This window comes from Mytilus californianus, unplaced genomic scaffold (genome assembly GCF_021869535.1).
Source record: "Mytilus californianus isolate M0D057914Y unplaced genomic scaffold, xbMytCali1.0.p SCAF_8, whole genome shotgun sequence".
Classification (NCBI taxonomy): Eukaryota; Metazoa; Mollusca; class Bivalvia; order Mytilida; family Mytilidae; genus Mytilus; species Mytilus californianus.
In genome coordinates, this window is record NW_026262734.1 from 99,030,192 (window position 1) to 99,038,735 (window position 8,544).

The window sequence follows — 8,544 nt, forward strand, 5'->3', positions numbered from 1 at the left end:
TATATCATAGGATAATAATTTCTTATTATAAATATATATTAATTATTTTAAAAATAAGGAGATGTGGTATGATTGCCAATGAGACAACTATCCACCAAAGTTCAAATGAAGTGGATGTAAGCAATTATAGGCAACCGTTCAGCCTTCAACAATGAGAAAAGCCCATACCGTATGGTCGGCTATAAAATGCCCGACATGAAAAATATGAAACAATTCAATTACTACAACATATATTTTTCATATTAATAAAATTTGGGATTTTTTTAAGCGTTTACTAATCGTTTGCACGAAATACACAATCAATGCGAAAATAGTGTTGATTAGTTAAGGGGGCGGGCATAGAAAAGAGAGCTGAAAGTTACCAAAGGGACATTCAAACTCATAAATTCATAAGCTGAAAATAAACTGACAACGCCATGGTTAGAAAAGGAAAGACCAACAGAAAAACAACAGTACATAAAACACAACATAGAAAACTAAAGACTGAACAATTCTATATAGTGTTCATTTGCTTTCATATGGCATGGGTTGTTTTCATACAAAATGAAAGCATATACGGAATCAAAGATTTCGTATTTTAGCCAATACTAGATCAGCATTTGTATGACTTGAACACCTACTCTTAAAACATGTCTTTAAAGGACAAAACAAAGTAACATTTTGTAGACAAAAGTTTTTCTGGTTATGTTTTTTGTGAAACCAGGTACTGTCTAGTGATTTTTTAATGTACATATTTGAATAAAATTTTATCGAGAGAACAAAAGTAGTCGACCTACTGTATCACTAGCCTGTCAACACTGAGTTTGTGAGTTGGCAAGTGCGCTCGACTCTAATCTTAGTTGACTAGGATTGGCAGTTTTCCTACCGAAGGTCGGTAGTTCTCTCCGGGCACTCCGGCTTCATCCACCAATAAAAATTGACCGCCATGAAATAGCACAAAAGTGCCTAAAATGGCGTTAAACACCAATCAATCAATCAAGGGCTGAATATGGTAGTATGTAACTTAATGAGATTCCTTGCCTGATTACTATTCATGAAAGTTTATATACAATGATATAAACAAAACAAATGTATCATTATCAAGAGACTGAAACAGTTGAGATGTCCTTTAAATATACCCCATCTGAGAATTCGAAAATTGTTTTCATATTATATTAATTTTTGTAAAGGATTGAATGCACTATGTTGTCTTATACCTCCTTACTGGTTTTGCTTACAAATAAGTTAATATAAAATCTAGCACTTGGAATTTAATATCATTATTTTACATATTTATATTAATACTTAGTTCTGTGGATTTTCATTTCCCCCGAGGTCATAGAGTCGACTGTGGTATATAATTGTGCTCCCAAAAAAATGAGAATTATTCTCTATAAATCGTTCCTGATTGATTGTTGTTTGCTTCACGTTTATACAAGACAGACATTTAATTTGCAGTGAATTATTTGTTTTTTGAAAAGTTTCAAAACAATGATGAATATTATGACTTAGGTATAATCATAGTCATTAGGTTGAATGCTGGTTCTTTAATTTTAATTTATACGAAATGAAGTAAATGATCATCTTATTTTTGCATGAAGCTTGCGCCCGGAAGGCTTCTTGTTTATAATTTGTGATAGTCACTTGCTATCATGTAGTAACATTTTCGAAAACACAGCATTCAATTCTTATATTTACAGAATTTCGAAATAAAAATAAACTATATAATATTATTCACATTTTGAATATGAAAGCAGAACTTAAACACAAAACTTCGGTAGAAATAATTTAGTGAAATGAAAGCAGTACCATTTCACGTGAAATCTATTATAAAACGTCATATATAGCTGAAAGTGGCATGTGAATATGTCGATTTCAAAATAGATAGCTTGCAAGGTAATTTTAAAATTTCAATCATTATTATACACTTATATCATAGGATAATAATTTTTTATTATAAATTTATATTGATTATTTTAAGAATAAGGAGATGTGGTATGATTGCCAATGAGACAACTATCCACCAAAGTTTAAATGAAGTGGATGTAAGCAATTATAGGCAACCGTACGGCCTTCAACAATGAGAAAAGCCCATACCGTATGGTCGGCTATAAAATGCCCGACATGAAAAATATGAAACAATTCAATTACTACAACATATATTTTTCATATTAATAAAATTTGGGATTTTTTTAAGCGTTCACTAATCGTTTGCACGAAATACACAATCAATGCGAAAATAGTGTTGATTAGTTAAGGGGGCGGGCATAGAAAAGAGAGCTGAAAGTTACCAAAGGGACATTCAAACTCATAAATTCATAAGCTGAAAATAAACTGACAACGCCATGGTTAGAAAAGGAAAGACCAACAGAAAAACAACAGTACATAAAACACAACATAGAAAACTAAAGACTGAACAATTCTATATAGTGTTCATTTGCTTTCATATGGCATGGGTTGTTTTCATACAAAATGAAAGCATATACGGAATCAAAGATTTCGTATTTTAGCCAATACTAGATCAGCATTTGTATGACTTGAACACCTACTCTTAATACATGCCTTTAAAGGACAAAACAAAGTAACATTTTGTAGACAAAAGTTTGTCTGGTTATGTTTTTTGTGAAACCAGGTACTGTCTAGTGATTTTTTATTGTACATATTTGAATAAAATTTTATCGAGAGAACAAAAGTAGTCGACCTACTGTATCACTAGCCTGTCAACACTGAGGTTGTGAGTTTGCAAGTGCGCTCGACTCTAATCTTAGTTGACTAGGATTGGCAGTTTTCCTACCGAAGGTCGGTAGTTCTCTCCGGGCACTCCGGCTTCATCCACCAATAAAAATTGACCGCCATGAAATAGTACAAAAGTGCCTAAAATGGCGTTAAACACCAATCAATCAATCAAGGGCTGAATATGGTAGTATGTAACTTAATGAGATTCGTTGCCTGATTACTATTCATGAAAGTTTATATACAATGAAATAAACAAAACAAATGTATCATTATCAAGAGACTGAAACAATTGAGATGTCCTTTACACATCAATGCAAATAAGAATATAAAAAATGAAAGCATATTTTCAAAAATTAACTAATTAGTTTTACTGGCATAACGTACTCAACAAATTAAATTGTGTTTTCAAAATGATTAACTTAAGTATAAGTCTGTATTCTAATCATTTCGACTTTATTCATTAGTTACGATAGTCTTAAGAGTCAATTAAAACATTCCCATACGAATATATTTGTCATCTGTTTAAAAAAAAAAACAGTCAATCTCACGAGCTAACAACTCCAAGTTGTAAAATATAGGAGCGTACATCACAAGCTCTAGGACGCGTTCTACAGCATCCACACAACACAAGCAACAAAACCTGCAATAAAAAGAAAATACGCGATTGTGGCTGCTCTATTGGGACCTTTCGGTAACAAATCTCAACATGTATTGATATATAATTTGCTTTATAGAAGATTGGACTCTGATATGGCATGGTATTGGTTGCAAAAATTTTATATTTTTCATTTAAATGCAATATTTTTTATTTAATTGGTATATTTTTTCATTTAAATGCAATATTTTTTTTTATTTAAATGGTATATTTCTTCATTTAAATGCAATATTTTTTATTCAAATGGTATAATTTTTCATTTAAATGGTATATTTTTTCATTTAAATGCAATTTTTTTATTCAAATGGTATAATTTGTCATTCAAATGCAATATTTTTTATTCAATTGGTATAATTTGTCATTTTAATGCAATATCTTTTATTCAGTTGGTATAATAGTTTTTTTATTTATATGCAATAATTGCATTCTGGGAAATTCTTTGACGTCACAAGGTCAAATTTGCAACAAAGTTTGTGATTGGTCGGTAATTGTTTGGATTTCTTCCCTTTCTTTCTAAACATGAGTGACGAAGAATTAAAAAAAACGCGTCGGAATATCACCCCTCTAACTAAATCTGGCGTTCGTGCGAGTTCATGCACTGGCTGTTAATGCCAATAATGGCCAGGTCGAGCAAAAAATGCGAGTGACAAGTACTAATAATTAGTTTGACACACAACCTGTTCATGGATAGAAACAAGATACCTGCGTGCATGGCAAAAACGCCTCCAATGAAAACCCTTTCTGAAGAAACTCCCCTACAGTCTACACATTGAAATAAAAAAAAAATACATAGCTAGCCCCCCCCCCCTTTTCGCCCCTCTAAGTCCAGATACTTGTAATCATGACGTTCTCTGATGCTATATCATTTTTAACCTTTCTTGATCCTCAGAGACATTGCAGGAAGGCAAACATAATAAATGAATAAAAAGCCTTCCAGGTCGTTATAATTATTTGGACTAAGTCCCCTCTTTTTTGCTACATGTAGGAAAAAAATCACCTAATTACGACAGCAGAACCAGCTCACAGAGACCCACAAGAAGAAACCTGAGCTGTGATACTCCGGAACTAATTCTTTAATAAAGACAATTCGGGATAAATTGGAACCAGTTACTAACCCATGTTTCAACAATAGTCCTATGACATAGGACGTACACTGTATATGAAGGCGTGAACTTCATATTTTGGACTATCTATAATATGTGCTCTCATGTCTTATACCGCATATCATTTTACATTTAAGATTTGTTGCTGAGCTTTTTTTACTGTTCCCATCTCCGAATCCCTTAAATAGAATTTTTTTTCAAACCTCACAGTAGTTCAATAACTACTATATGTCTTTGCATAAATAAGTATGCAGGGTATATTTCAAAACATATTTCTTCTTCAGGACTTTTAATTGATTTACTTTTCAATACTGCATTGGGAAAAGGGGGGGGGGGGGGGGTATACAAGTAACTTTATTTTGTGACACAGTATATAATATAATTAGATACAAATCTCTAATGATCCCTAGGGGGGAGGGGGTCAGATTTAGATATTTGTATAGAGATGTATATATGCGAGTATTGGCAGTAATGGTTATGGTGTGTGTGTGAGGGGGGGGGGGGGAGGGGGTTCAGATCAAAGATCGTTTCTATAATTCTAAATCTTTTAGTTTTTACCATTTCACTCTTTTCTTTATCCTTTGATCTCTATTATATTTGTCCTAAACATGCGTGAAATATTTGCCACTGGACATAAGGCAACCAAAAAACAATCAACGTATTCTTTATATTTCATCATTTCTTTATTATGTTATCTATAGGTTTGGTCCCGCCCCTTATCTATTGTTTGCACATTATTCTCTCTATGTAAACCCAATTCCTGTCCTGATAAATGGTGACTCATGCATAGCATCATATGTGGTTATTAAAACAAGAAACATATTCATATTATAATAATTTACTGTATGCTTGGACTTATAGATAGATGTCATTAGTCCCAGATCATGTAATAAAGTAGGTCTTATAAAAATACAATAGCATTGTAATGATGATTATATATATGTATATATATTTAACAATGCCAATTTTTGGGAAAAAAAGGTAGGGACAAGGCGTTTTTAAAACATATTAATGGGGCGCGTTTTTTGTTCTTCGGTAGTGAGCCAGAAGAAGTCCATTTCTGTTTTTTTTTTTTTTGCATTGGGAAGATCTTCTGGCTCTCTTCCACCTATTCTTTTTTGGTAGGTTGTTTAGACGGCAGAGGCACATAACAAACATATGGCGTCGTTTAGTCTAAATGACTAATAAATTTATGAATGCAGATATATTAGAATGTGAGCTGTGTTATAAACGTTTTTATGGTATGACAGCCTTAGTAGGACATCCCTGTAGGACGATAAGCTAGATAAATATAAGAACTACACCGTCGGACAATAACAGTTAAGGGACGATTATTTGATATTCTAGGGAAGGGATTTTAATTGATTGGTGTTTAACGCTACTTTGAACACTATTGGGCTATTCCGTGGTGGTCAGTTTAAATTTATAGATGAAGGATAGTGAAGGGAAGAGAGGGTATTATTATTCATTTTAATCTGTCGCTAATCATGCCTATTTTTCAGCTCATACCAGGCAACCATATTCATATATGAAATCCTTCTGTCCCCCACCCCAACAAATAGATAAATATCGAATGGTTTTCCACTTATTTAACACAATTTTAAATTGATTGATTGTTTGTTGCTAATTTTGAACGCCCAGTGACAAATATTTCATGCTTGTTCAGGAAAACACGAATTTAGAAGTCAGGTATATGATATAAAAACGAAGAGATGGGATGGGGTATGATTGCTAATAAGGCAACTATCCACCGGAGTTCAAATATGAAGTGGATGTAAGCAATTATAGACAGTCGTAAGGCCTTCAACAATGGCAAAAACCTGATACTGTAAAGTCGTCTATAAAAGGCCCGATATGAAAAGTGTGAACATTTCAAACGAAAAAACTAATGGCCTAATTATACATAACAAAACAATTTACAAAATATCAAATATGAGTCGAGACATGAACCAACGACAACCACTGAATTACAGGCTCCTGACCTGGGACAGGCAAATAAAGAATATGGTAGGGTTGATTTAAAAACGAAGATGTGGTATGATTGCAAATGAGACAACTCTCCACAAGAGACCATATTACACAGAAATCAACAGCTATAAGTCACCGTACGGCCTTTGACAATAAGCAAAGCATACACCGCATAGTCAGCTATAAAAGGCCCCGAAATCACAAATGTAAAACATTTCAAACGAGAAAACTAACGGCCGAATTAATGTACAAAAAAATGAACGAAACACAAATATGTATAACACAGCAACAAACGGCAACTACTGAATTACAGGCTCCTGACTTGGGTCAAGCACATACATACAGAATGTGGCAGGGTTAAACATGTTAGCGGGATCCCAATCCTCCCCCTAACCTGGGACAGTGGAGTAATAGTACAACAACATGTTTGTGAGCACTCAACCCATCCCGAAGCTGGGACAGTGGTGTAACAGTACAATAAAAGATCAACCTGCACTAATCAGTTGCAATTAGTCAAAAGATCGGTACGAGACACACACAAAAAACTAACATTAAGACAAAAGACACAAAGCACCGACATTAGAGTATTTTTAATTACTCAGTGGAAGTTTGCTCAAAGCTAATAACAACTAGTACGGAAATAAATCTTGTTATCCCAGACTGAAGTATCAATCAGTACACAACGCGCGGCAAAGGATTTATTAAAAAAGAAAACCGTCTGAGAAACGTCTGGTTTACGTTGTATATAGATATAAGAAGATGTGGTATGAGTGCCAATGAGACAACTCTCCATCCAAGTCATAATTTGTAAACCATTATAGGTCAAAGTACGGTTTTCAACACGGAGCCTTGACTCACACCGAACAGCAAGCTATAAAAGCCCCCCCCCCCCCCCCCCAAAAATGACTAGTGTAAAACCATTCAAACGGGAAAACCAACGGTGCCGTCTAATCTATTAAAAAAAAACGATATACTTGCATATAGATCCATATACAATGAAAGTTTTTGAAAAGTTGTGGTCCGAACGTTTTGACCATCAAAATTTTGCAATAGAAATAATACTTAGGACCAGAAGATTTTAACAGCCAGTGCAGGACTCGCACGAACGCCAGATTTAGTTTGAGGGCGATATTCTGACGCGTTTTTTAATTCTTGGTCACTTATGTTTAGAGAGAAAGGAGAGAAATCCAAACAATTACCGACCAATCACAAACGTTGTTGCAAATTTGACCTTATGACGTCAAAGAATTTCCCATAATGCAATTATTGCATATAAATAAAAAAAACTACTATACCAATTGAATAAAAAATATTGCATTAAAACAAGGATTTGTATATTGATCCTTAATTAAAATGACAAGTTATACCAATTGAATAAAAAATATTGCATTTGAATGACAAATTATACCATTTGAATAAAAAATATTGCATTTAAATGAAAAAAATATACCATTTAAATGAAAAAATATACCATTCAAATAAAAAAATATTGCATTTAAATGAAGAAATATATCATTTAAATAAAAAATATTGCATTTAAATGAAAAATATCAAATTTTTGCAACCAATAACATGCCATACTCTGAGCAATCCTATTGTAGATGAAAGATTGATTGATTGTTGCTTGTTCAACGTCCAGTGGTTAATATTTCAACTCTGAGCAATCATATTGTAGGTGAAAGATTGATTGATTGTTGCTTGTTTAACGTCCAGTGGTAAATTTTTCAACTCTGAGAATCCTATTGTAGTTGAAAGATTGATTGAGTATTACTTGCCTAACGTCAAGTGACACATATTTCAACTAAGAGCAATTATATGGTATGTGAATGATTAAATTGATTGTTGCTTGCTTGACGTCCAGTGGCATATATTTCAACTTTGAGCAATCCTATCGTAGGTTAATGATTGATTGAATGTTACTTGCTTAACGTCCAGTGGAAAATATTTCAACTCTGAGCAATCCTATTGTAGGTGACGGATTGATTGATTGTTGATTGTTTTATGTCCAGATGCAAATATTTCAAGTATTAATAGAACGATAAAAGAGGTTGCTCGTAGCACATGCAGATGTTAATATTACACTTTACAACAATTAAATAACCC